The sequence below is a fragment of the Neomonachus schauinslandi genome, chromosome 13 (genome assembly GCF_002201575.2).
Source record: "Neomonachus schauinslandi chromosome 13, ASM220157v2, whole genome shotgun sequence".
Classification (NCBI taxonomy): domain Eukaryota; kingdom Metazoa; phylum Chordata; class Mammalia; order Carnivora; family Phocidae; genus Neomonachus; species Neomonachus schauinslandi.
The window spans coordinates 64,474,326-64,487,946 of record NC_058415.1 but is presented as its reverse complement, the minus strand read 5'-3'; the positions used below and the strand labels follow the sequence as shown (position 1 = coordinate 64,487,946).

General features: G+C 35.5%; 1 pseudogene; it reads right to left on the bottom strand.

The window, feature by feature from the left end:
• On the bottom strand, positions 1 to 117 carry LOC123326587 (annotated as a pseudogene).
• Positions 118 to 13,621: the final 13,504 nt, after the last annotated feature.

Here is a 13,621-nt window from a genome sequence, read left to right as displayed (position 1 = left end):
AATATATACTCTAATTCTTTTTAATATATGAGACTAGAGGAATTCTCCCCAAACTATTTTTTAAACTGATAAGAACAGATACTACACTTGATTTTAGCCGAAAGGCCGAGAAGCGATCCCCAAACTATTTTTTAAAAGAATTTCGAATCTACAGAAAAATTCTAAGAACAACACATGGAATACCCATATATACTCATATGTAACAATTGTTATTTTGCCATATCTGCTTGATCTCTCATCTCTCTCTCTCTCTCTTTCCATATGCACACATGCACATACATACATGTACATTTATATGTGTGTTAACTTGCAGACAATGTGATACCTCACCTCTAAATTCTTCAGAAGAACATTCTCTTACATAAACACACACACACGGAAATAATTTAACATCAATATAATATTAATAGCTCAATTACAGTACATATTAAAATTCTTCTGCTTGTTCCAAAAATATCCTTTATTGCTTTTCATTTATTTGTCTTGATCCAGGATCCAATTAAGGATTATGCGTTGCATTTAGTTGTCATGGCTCTTCAGTCTTCTTTAAAAAATTAAAAGAAAGAAAAAAAGTTCCTCAATCCTCTTTATATTCTGTCCTACTGAGATATTTTATGCATACAGGCCAGTTGTCATGCAGAATTTCTATCAACTTAGGTTTGTGTGAATGTTTCCTTGTGATTAGATTGACTCAACTTTCTTTTTTTTCTTTCAGGATACACAATAGTGATGTCTTTCTGTTTTCTATGCAACATAACAGAGAATACAGAAAGTCAAACTGATAGGTTAAACTCCCTTTCATTAGTGATAAGTTTGATTAGGTGTCAAGGTGGTGTCTACCAGATTTCTCCATGGTAAAGAACCTTTCCTCTTTGCGATTAACAACCATTCTTTGGGAGGATTCTATGAGATTGAATATCCTATTATTTAACTATCTTTCTCACAATGATTTTGTCATCCACTGATGATTCTTGTCTGAATCAAGTATTATTAGGATCATCTTACAATGTTGATTTTTTTAAAAAATTATCATATCTCCCTCATGGTTTAGTTGTCATTTCCGTGTAAAGAAATTTTGCCCCTTCCCATATAATGGTTCTTTGTTCATTTAGTCAATATATTATAATCCAATCCTGACATTCCTCATTTTATGTTCAGATTTTCCCAAATTTGGCAGAGGGAGCTCCTCAAGCTGCTCTTGTGTCCTTTTGACATGTTTCCATCAGTTTTTGTTGTTGTCATTTGGTTGATTATTTTGCTGTTGGAAACAGCAGCTTCCTTTATTTCGGGCACATATATTCCAGGCAACACTAACTTTCCCTGAATCAGTCATTTCTCATTTCCTCAAAGAGCCCTGCTTCCTTGGAATGGGTAATGTTATTTAGAAACCAAGATCTGGTGTTAGGTGTGCTGCGTGTTACTTGAGTGCATCCCTTCTAGACCATGTCAGTAGACAGAAATTGTAATGAGTTCATACTGATTCTTCTCATTTCAATCTGATACCACAGTTCTTTTCATTTCTATATTTACAGTTTATTGGCCTTTCTCCCACAATAAGAAACTTTGTTTCTAACATCAGTATATTCACTCATTTGCTTAATACTAAAATACCCCCCCAAAAAATTTAGAACTGCTACAGCAATACCACTGTTAACAAAACACCTTCTAAGTCTCAAGACCACTTTACACTTTTTACCTTATGATATGGCTAATTGTGTTGAAGTAGATTCACATGGTTCAAAATTAAAAGCTGCTTAAGAAGACAGATTCAAAAATTTCCTTCCCCTTTCCCTATCCCTTATGCCCAATCCTCACCCATCAATTCTTTTAGTTTCTGGTTTTCTTCCTATGTGTATTTTTATAAAAATTAATATGAATATATCATTATCTTTTTTTTCCCAAGAGTTGACATGATGCATATGCTTATCTTGCACTTCTTTTTCCCTCTCATTTAACAATATATTATCAGTTCATAGAGACTTAGCTCTTACATTTTTACATCTGCATAATGTTTGCTTTGTGGATGTACTAGAGTTTATTCAACCAATTTCCTAGGTATGGGCATTTGAATTGTTTCCAATACTTTGAAATTACAAATAACCAATCTGATCTTTAGGAGTCCATTGGGAGAGAATGGCTATTTGTAGTAGAGATACAATGCTGATACATAGATATTTTTAAAACATGATTAAATAACATAAAAGGTATAATGATTGATTCAGTTCCATACACATTTTTTTCTAAGTGCATTTGTTTAAAACTGAGATAGGTATTCCATTACCACTTACTACTGTGCTTTTCAATTCTTATTTTATTGATGAATCTTTTTCTATACATTTTGATTCAATATTTTCAAGTATATGGATTTGTGATTATTCTACTCTAAATTTTAATTTCAATTATCTAAAGTTAGTGATAGTTTTTATAATTTAATAATTAAATAATTAAATTATTAAATGAAATTAATTATTAAACTATTAAATTAGTAAATTAAGAATTATTAAAATTCTTAGCTTTCTGCTAAGAATTTTACCTGAATACTATTTTTATAAAATCTATGTCAGCTACATTTGCATTTTTCTGATGTATTTTTGTTTTTATGGAGGAAACACTTAGTGATGTCATCTTGTGTTTAAATCTAATTTTATAACCTGTATCTTTTTTGTGTGTGTGAATCTCCCTTACTCATTTTATGAATATTTCTCTTTATTTTTTAATTAATTTTTTATTATTATGTTCAATTAGCCAACATATAGTGCATCACTAGTTTTTGATGTAGTATTCAATGATTCATTGGTTGCATATAACACCCAGTGCTCCTCACCACACATGCCCTCCTTAATACCCATCACCCGGTTACCCCATCCCTCCACCCTCCTCCCTTCTGTATCCCTCAGTTTGTTTCCCGGAGTCCAGAGTCTCTCATGGTTTGTCTCCCTCCCTGATTTCTTCCCATTCATATAACCTGTATCTTTTAACAGGTGAATTTAACCCAACTGAATTTATTCATATATATGTCTACTTATTTCTATATAATGCTTACTGTTTTCTGTTTTATTAATATAGTAATCTATTCTAGCTCTGCAAGAATTTTGGAAATTATATATTCTATATATAATCATATTTTTTGTTAGTAGGTTACTCTCCTTCTGGAATAAGAGCATGAGGTTGTCTTTTTTCCCCTACTCAGTAATCCAGGAACACCTACCCCCTTCATTCCTCTCCCAACCCCCATATACACACACATACACATATTTCATTATGATTTTATGGGTCTGAAAGAAATGGAAAAATCGCCTATTAAATTACAGGAAGACCATTAATGGAAAACTACTATATATGTTCAAAATGGGTGATCAAAAAAATGTGTTTCCTTGGAATATTTTGACCAAAGTCTGCAGCATACATGCCCTAAACTTGTAACTTTCTAAGAGACACAGGTAATCCATTTTTATTTCCTTCCACACATAAATTTATTTATACATGCTTATTGGATTTTTTCTCTTTTTTTATTGATTTGAAATCTTTTCTTTATGTTTTCAAAACATCCTTAACTTAAATTTTTCTGATTGTTAAAACAATGAAGTGTTTCTGAGATTCTCTTTCTAGAGAGTAACTTTTAGTAATCATATCCCATTAAATTTGAAGTAACTAGCATATTTTCTCCCTTATTCATACACATATTAATTTAATATGAGATTTTAGGTTTAGAAGACTATGGTCAATTTTTATATGCACACACATATTCAGTATGCATATTTTCACTTTATATTTACATTAGTTTTTTAATATGTTTCTATTTTTATAAGTACATTTATAACAATCATTTAAATATATCATGGGGTTTTTTCTGCTTTCGTCCCAAATAATATACAACATGAATTATCTATTCTGTGTTTTTCATTTTTCTGTTTCTTATGTTAGGGTAATATGTATCTTTAAATATTTTTATTTTATCCTGGCACACAAGATATTTTCAGAATCCTTGCATTATGAGAATGCATTTTTGTTCATTGTCATATATCATAGACATTTATGTTGGGTGTAAAATGTGTGATGTATATACAATTTTTCCTAAAAATGCCACCAACAAATTCTTCATGGTCTTCTTGTGTTTGTTATTGCAGAGAAAATCTGAAATTAGCAAAATTTTTGTTCTTTGGTCAGAAGACTGTTTTCTTAAGTTTGTTTTTCTGCTTGAAATTTGGGGAAAAATTTTTCTGTTTTTGAAATAGGAAAAACAAATCCATAGTGTATTTAGTCATGGACCTCTTTATTTTGATTTTCTGAAGGATGTGACCCATTTTAATCTCTTTTTCTTTTCCATAGCACAGATAATTGTCCTTCTATTTAAATTTATATTTTAATTTCTGCTATATTTCTTTCCTGATAGTGCATATCAGACCATGTATTGAATTTCTGTTCTCTATGATTCTGTTCTTAAACTAATAACTTTGTTTCATCTTTTTTTCTGCATTCTGGGAGTGCTTGTTTTTCACCAATTTTGTTCTAAATAGCTTTAGCACATTTGCATATTGCACTTGATTGTTTATAATGTGGATTTTAATTATGTTATTTTACTTTTTCTTCTTATACTTCAACTCATTGATTTCTCTTTTGATTAAACATCCTCTTGTATTTTAATTTCCTGTATCTTCTGATCCTTCTGCCTAAAAACATAATGCTTTCTCAGCGTAATGAAAATTCCAAGCAATTTATCTTTCTGTGGATGTAGCTCATCCAGAAATACAGTTTTTCTTCGATTTTTCCATCTGTTCCATGTTTCACACGTGTCCCCTGTTGTGTTGTTTTATATATCCCTAACTGGAGCAAAGTCGGTATGAAATTGCTCTCTGTTATAAAGTGTCTGTGTTCTCTGAGGATCTGCTCTCTTTTATCCGAACAATTATACAATCCTCTTATAAGATACACAGATATAGGATCAGTGGAGGCCCATGTTTGAGTTGTCCCATCACCAGTTTCAAAGATACCTCTAGATTGTGATTGTTCATTCTCCTTCTCCATTTCTTGTCTGTTCTGAATAGCGCACTTTAAAACCTATTATTCCTATTTGAATTCTTAGCAGATTCCTTGGTGTATTTTTATCCCTGCATATTTTAAATTGTTGTTCAGATTATACCTTGTAAAACACACAAAACTGCTGACAGTCCATGCTCCTTTGTGCCCTTTGGTTCTTAGAGTTATTGCAAGATGTTAATGTTCAAATAATTGTAAAATGTTAGCATTTGATCTTTTAGTTATTTGGCAGACAATGTAGGATTTTTTCCCTTTTTTTTTGTTCATTTTTTCCATTATTTTAGAAGCAATTTAGTTATTAATTAGAAGAGACTGGTTTGAAATTAGCTGTACAGATTCCATTTCCATTCAGGAGTATAGAGATCCATTTTAAATTTGCCTTTGAAATATGGCACTGAGCTTTGTGTACCAAATCACAGGGCTAAAGTGTTCATGGAGAGGTCAGCTAAGTTATCCCTCAGCGTGAGCTATTCAAAGTACCATTAAAATAGACTCTTCTCATTCAGAGAAGCAGATTCTACTCTTACCCTTAAAATAATTCTTTTCAGGATCTTATAACTATTATAGGATAGACTGTCTCTCTGATTTATAATCTAATTAGAGCCCTTTTACTCTTGTGTCCAGAAAAAGAAGACCTGCTCCTCATCTATTGTGCAGGGCCATTTCATATACTCCAGTCTCTTAGTAAATCCAAAATCATCCTTTCTTCCTGTAGGTCAAAGGAGCACAGTTTCATTTGCTTTATGTCAAAGGGGCTATTGCCCAAACTTTTCATCAAATCTGGTTGTTCTCATCTAAAATAACTTCACTTCATACTTCACTGTGATAACCCAAATGTTGCCCAGAATTTTTCTAATATAGTTAGAATTCTATGTGTATTTCCTGAAAGAAGTGCTTCCCAGTCTCTTATCACCTTTGTATGTTGCACAAAGGATGAATCAAATAGCTAGGATGCTTCTCATTTCTCAAAAATACAAGGTAGCTGCATGTTGCTGTTGACTGTTTGAATATGTTGTGTTTTAATTTCCTGAACATAAATTTGGGATCACTGGTGTATTTTCAACACCTCTCTGATTTCAAATTAAGAGGAAAATGTCATTTGTATTTTTTAATTTGCATCAGTCACACCAATTAAAATGTATTAGACATGGTATTTCAGGATTTGCTTAGTATATATTAAGCTCAAGACAAATAATATGTCTGCAAAAATGTTGTATATGGTGATATGTGCTAAGGAGATAAATATGCTTACAAGCCAATAGAATAGAAATTGTTCAGATTATTTCAATTTCATGTTTTAACACATTATTTGGAACAGGTAATTTGGAGATTATTTTTCAACTTATGGAGGTATAATTAACATATTAAATTGTAAAATATTTAGTGCACACAGTGTGATTATTATATATACATAAACATTATAAGAGGATTCTTCTCATCTAGTTAATTAAAACATCCATCACCTCACGTATTTATCTTGTATGAGAACATATAAATTCAACTCTTAGCAAAATTCAATTATAAAGTGTTATCAACTGTAGTCATCATACAATAGATCCTCAGACCTTATTCATCTTATAGCTGAAAGTTTGTACATTTTTACCAATCTCTTCCTCATTCCCTCACCTCCCAGCCTCCCACAACCACTTTCTACTCTCTGTTTTGACTTTCTTTTCTTTTCCTTTTTTTAAAGATTTATTTATTTTAGAGAGAAAGAGGGCGCGCACACTCAGGGGGGAGGGGCAGAGAGTCTTAAGCAGTCCACATTGAGCACGGAGCCAACACAGGGCTCAATCTCACAACCCTGAGATCACTACCTGAGCTGAAACCAAGAGTCAGTCACTTAACTGACTGTGTCATCCAGGTGCCCCTTGACTTTTTTTGGATTCCACATATAAGTGATGCCAGGCAGTATTTGTCTTTATCTGTCTGGCTTATTTTACTTAGCATAATGCTCTCAGGGTCTATTCATGTTGTCACAGATGGCATGATTGCCTTCTTTCTCTTCTCTGAGTAATATTCATTTATATATATATATCACATCTTCTTTTCCCATTCATCCATCGATGGATGCTTAGGTTGTTTCCATTTCTTGGCTGTTGTGAAGAATGTTGCAGTGAACATGGGGGTGCAGGTATCTCTTCAACATCCTGTTTTTATTTCCTTTGGATATATACCCAGAAATGGGATTGATGGATCATACTGTCCTATTTTTAATTTTTTCAGGAATTTAATGTTTCAGGAAAACATACTGTTTTCCATAGTAGCCACACCAATTTACATTCACACCAACAATGGACAAGGGTTTCCTTTTCTCTACATTCTCACCAACACTTATCTCCTCTTTTTGATGATAGCCATTCTACCAGGTGCAAGGAGATAGATATCATTGTAGTTTTGATTTACATTTCTCTGATGATTAGTGATGTTGTGAATTTTCATGTACCTCTTGACCATTTTTATGTCTCCTTTGGAAAAATGTCATTCAGCTCTTTCCCCCTTTTTTTTTAAATCAGATTGTCTTTCTGCTATTGAATTGTGTGAGTTCTTTATATATTTCGAGTATCAACCCCAATCAAACATATGATTTGCAAATATTTTCTCCCATTCTATATTCTGTAGGAATACCAGGTTGCCTTTTCATTTTGTTGATGCTTTTCTTTTCTGCGCAGATGTCTTTAGTGTGATTTAGTCCTGCTTGTTTAATTTTTGCTTTTGTTGTCTTTGGTTTTGGTGTGAAATCCAAAAAAATCATTGCTAACACTGACATCAAGGAGCTCATCCCCTCTCTTTTAAAAGTGGAACAGATAATTTTGAACTTCTCATTACCCTAATTTTCTCTGGTCATGGCTGCTGCTACCATTTGCACTATATGTGGGCCCAAATGACACTAACTACTATGTTACTGAAATCACCAATACGACAAAGTTTTAGGAGTAGGCTATTGTCTTTTTTTATAAGGAAGTGGTTCTTAATTACCTACTTCTTGATTACAAAATATGGAACCTCTTTTTTACACTTTTCTTTATCCATACTTTTTGCAATGAGACTTCCTATAGCTCCTGAAATCAAAAGGTAGAATCTGTTTTTCTGTCTCTTAAATCTGAGATGTCTGTGTGGTTTGCTTTGACTGACTGAATGAAGCAGAACTGGTGGTATGCCAGTTCAAAGCCTAGACCTCAAGAACTGTTGCATACTCCTTTTTACTCTTTGGCAAGGACTATGTAAATATGCCAAAGCTAACCTCCTGGAGGATGAGAGGCCTCGTGAACCATGAACCTCATGAACTGTATTCATTCGGTGATGTCAGCTGAGATGCCCTGGAGCAAAACCAGACCTTACCTAAGCCACAACTTACTATGAGTCATAGGGATGCTAGCAGAGACCAGAAGAAGAAGCACCTAGCTGAGCACAGTATCAATTGCATACACCAAATTAAAAGCTAATAAATATTATTGTTTTAAGCTACTAAGTTTTGGGGTGGATTGTGGCTCAATATTAGCTAAATAATACCTTATAACTCTGGGTACTATTAATGGGGCAACCCTTTTAGGCAAGCTCATACTTAATTTAACCAGTCATTGGAATTCTAAAGGTCACATAGACCATAGGTCCAGATTGAGGGAGACATTGCCCTTACAAGAACAAAAGTTCTGCATAATTGAGATAATTGACAAATAATTATCAGCTCAATTTCAATGTAGGTTATTAACTCTTCTTTCATGTGTAGGAATCCACATGTTTATTAATGATATAGAGTGCTAATTGATCATGAAAAATACAAAACTGGTAACAACTGTGGAGTTTTTTTTTTTCGAGAGAGAGAGAGCGTGCATGCATGTGAGCAGGAGGTGGGGGAGGGAGAGAAAATTTTAAGCAGGCTCCACGCCTGGCACAGAGCCCGACTTGGGCTTAATACAGGTCTTGACATCAGGACTCTGATCATGACCTGAGCTGAAATAAATAATCAGAGGCTTAACTGACTGAGTCACCCAGGCACCCCTAACAGTGCTAAATTTAAAGCCATGGATATTTCATCCATCATGTAACATTTTTAAGGCTAAGTGTCCTTAATTGTAAATTAGTTATTTACATTTACCTGAGAGGTAAGAAAGCCATGAAATATATTTAAAAGCTCCTAGTATAAAGCATATAAGCTGCCAATAAATATTACTTCCCTTTTCCCTATAATGAACATGCAGTTTAAAGGTTGGCACATTCCTGTACCAATTTTGTTTTTATCTCAGTGGAATCTGAAAATTTTGAGCAGTGAATGAATAAAATGCATCATAAGAAAGTAGCTAAAATTAAGTGGATATATTCTGGTTCATATCGTGTTTGTAGATATTCTTACATTTATTTTAGCTATTGAATCTCCTTCACAAATACATCTCAATACTGGGCATAAATATTAAGCAATGGCACTGTAGTGAATGCTCTGTATTTATTGTACACCATTATGATACACATCTTGTTGGAAAGTCATAAAACAAAGTAAATCTTTTACTACTTTCATTTGTGAAATGTAGCTCTGTAGTGTAATTGAAAATAGGTAAAATAGGTAATAAAAATAGTTGTTAACAAGGGACATTTCATGCAATATTATGCAGCCATAAAAAAAGCTGAAGTGTGGGGGGCGGAGCAAGATGGCGGAGGAGTAGGAGACCTGGATTTCGTCTCCTCTCAGGAATTCAGCTGGATAGGGATCAAACCATTCTGAACACCTACAAACCCAACAGGAGATCGAAGAAAAGAAGAGCAAAAACTCTCTGAACAGAAAAGCGACCACTTTCTGGAAAGTAGGACGTGCGGAGAAGTGAATCCAAGGCGATATTCGGGAGGATAGACGGCGGGGGAGGGGCCTCCGTCAGCCGCTTCTGGCAAGTGATAGAGCCACGGAGCACAAAATCGGAACTTTTAAAAGTCTGCTCCTCCGAGGGACGTCACTCTGGTGGCTAAGCGGGGGGTGGAACCCTCCGGGACAGTGTGGTCTCAGGACCCACGGGTCACAGAAAGACCGGGGGTGCCTGAGTGCGGCAGAGCTCCCAGGTATCGGAGCAGGGAAGCTGGCTGCAGAGACAGAGCCCAGGCGTGGGCTCTCAGCTCCGGGTTGCCATAAACTGTGATCCGCGGCACAGTCAGGCCCCTGCTCCTCCAGCAGGGACCCAACAAGTGGCAGATCCGGGGAGACTCACTTTCCTCCCCCAGGAAGAGCCGCGCGGGAGTGCACCGCAGGGATCTGCTGGGTTTGGAGACTCCACCCGGGGTCGGGTGCCAGAGATAGAAACAGGTGGTCACAGGCCGGGTGAGCACGGAGTGCGGCTGGAGACCGGGGAGACGGGAGTGACTGACGGCTTTTCTCTGGGGGCTCACTGAGAAGCGGGGCCCCGAGTTCTCGGCTCCTCCGCGGCGGAGATTGGGAGGCCGCCATTTTCACTCTCCGCCTCCAAAGCTGTACGGAAAGCTCGCAAGGAACAAAAGCTCCGGAGAGCAAACCCGAGCAGATTACTTAGCCGGGAGGGGGCAAGGACGGGGCAATTCCACCTCCGGCAGAGACATTTGGAAACCATGGCAACAAGCCCTTCCCCAGAAGATCAGCGAGAACAGCCAGCCAAGACCAAGTTTACCCATCAATGAGAACGGCAGAACTCCAGCGCTAGGGGAATACTGTACATGGAATTCATGGCTTTTTTACCATGATTCTTTAGTCTTTCAAAGTTAATTTTTTTTTTAACTGTCTTTTTTTCTTTTTTTTTCTTTTTGAATTTTTCTTTTTCCCTTTTTCAACCAACATCTTATCAATCCCTTTTTTTAAAAAAAAACATTTTTATTTTTCATTTTTAGAGTCATATTCTATCCCTTCATAGTAGTTACCCGTATTTTTGGCTTATATATATAAGTTGTTCTCTCTTTAAAATTTTGAGATAGTTTCTTCTAACAGATTAAAATATACCCTAAATCTATAGTATATGGTGTTTTCTATTCCCCTGCCTGATCACATCCTCTCCCTTTTTTTTTCTTTTTTCTTTTTTTAAATCCTCTTCTTTCTTTTTTCAAACAACTTCTTATCGATTCCTTTTATAAAATTTTTTATAATTTCCATCTTTACAGTCATATTCCATCCCTTCATCATATCAACCCTTATTTTTGTACATATATAAGTTTTTCTTTCTTTAAAATTTTGGGAGGCACTTTCTTCTAAAAGACCAAAATACACCCCAAATCTAGTGTGTGGCACTGATCTATATACCAGCCTGATCATATTTGATCACATTCTGGTTTTTTTTCTTGTTGTTGTTGTTTTGTTTTGTTTGTTTTTGTTTTTATCTTTATCTTTTTCTTTTTCTTTTTTTTCTTTTTCTTTTTTCTCTCTTTCCCTTTCTTTTCCCACTGCTTCAGGTCTTTTCTGATTTGTTTAGAGTATATTTTCTGGGGACGTTGTTACTCTGCTAGCATTTTGTTCTCTCATTAATCTATTCTCCTCTGCACAAAATGACAAGATGGAAAAAATCACCTCAACAAAAGAACAAGAGGTAGTACCGACTGCCAGGGACCTACTCAATATGGACATTAGTACGATGTCAGTTCTAGAGTTCAGAATCATCACTTTAAAGATACTAGCTGCGCTTGAAAAAAGCACGGAAGTTATTAGAGAAACCCTTTCTGGGGAACTAAAAGAACTAAAATCTAACCAAGTTGAAATCAAAAAGGCTATTAATGAGGTGCAATCAAATATGAGGGCACTAACTGCTAGAATAAATGAGGCAGAAGAGAGAATCAGTGATATAGAAGACCAAATGATAGAAAATAAAGAAGCTGAGAAAAAGAGAGATAAACAACTACTGGATCACGAGGGCAGAATTTGAGAGATAAGTGATACCATAAGACGAAACAACATTAGAATAATTGGGATCCCAGAAGAAGAAGAAAGAGAGAGAGGGGCAGAAGGTATAATGGAGCAAATTAGAGCAGAGAACTTCCCTAATTTGGGGAAGGAAACAGGCATGAAAATCCAGGAAACACAGAGAACCCCCTCAAAATCAATAAAAATAGGTCAACACCCCGACATCTAATAGTAAAACTTACGAGTCTCATAGACAAAGAGAAAATCCTGAAAGCAGCTCAGGAGAAGAGATATGTAACCTACAAGGGTAGAAACATTAGATTGGCAACAGACCTATCCACAGAGACCTGGCAGGCCAGAAAGGACTGGCAGGATATATTCAGAGCACTAAATGAGAAAAATATGCAGCCAAGAATACTATATCCAGCTAGGCTGTCATTGAAAATTGAAGGAGAGATAAAAAGCTTCCAGGACAACAAAAACTAAAGGAATTTGCAAACACAAAACCAGCCCTACAGGAAATCTTGAAAGGGGTCCTCTAAGCAAAGAGAGAGCCTAAAAGCAACATAGACCAGAAAGGAACACAGACAATATACGGTAACAGTCACCTTACAGGCAATACAATAGCACTAAATTCCTATCTTTCAATAGTTACCCTGAATGTAAATGGGCTAAATTCCCCAATCAAAAGACACAGGCTATCAGACTGGATTAAAAAACAAGACCCATCAATATGCTGTCTGCAAGAGACTCGTTTTAGAACCAAAGACACCCCCAGATTGAAAGTGAGGGGGTGGAAAACCATTTACCATGCTAATGGACACCAAAAGAAAGCTGGGGTGGCAATCCTTATATCAGACAAATTAGATTTTAAACCAAAGGCTGTAATAAGAGATGAGGAAGGACACTATATCCTACTTAAAGGGTCTATCCAACAAGAAGATCTAACAATTGTAAATATCTATGCCCCTAACATGGGAGCAGCCAATTATATAAGCCAATTAATAACAAAAGCAAAGAAACACATCGACAACAATACAATAATAGTGGGCGACTTTAACACCCTCCTCACTGAAATGGACAGATCGTCTAAGCAAAAGATCAACAAGGAAATAAAGACTTTAAATGACACACTGGACCAAATGGACTTTACAGACATATTCAGAACATTCCACCCCAAAGCAATGGAATACACATTCTTCTCTAGTGCCCATGGAACATTCTCCAGAATAGATCACATCCTAGGTCATAAATCAGGTCTCAACTGGTACCAAAAGATTGGGATCATTCCCTGCCTATTTTCAGACCACAATGCTTTGAAACTAGAACTCAATCACAAGAGGAAAGTCGGAAAGAACTCAAATACATGGAGGCTAAAGAGCATCCTACTGAAGAATGAATGGGTCAACCAGGAAATTAAAGAAGAATTAAAAAAATACATGGAAACCAATGAAAATGAAAACACAACTATTCAAAATCTTTGGGATGCAGCAAAGGCAGTCCTAACAGGAAAGTATATAGCAATACAAGCCTTTCTCAAGAAACAAGAAAGGTCTCAAGTACACAACCTAACCCTACACTTAAAGGAGCTGGAGAAAGAACAGCAAATAAAGCCTAAACCCAGCAGGAGAAGAGAAATAATAAAGATCGGAGCAGAAATCAATGAAATAGAAACTAAAAGAACAGTAGAGCAGATCGACGAAACTAGGAGCTGGTTCTTTGAAAGAATTAACAAGATTG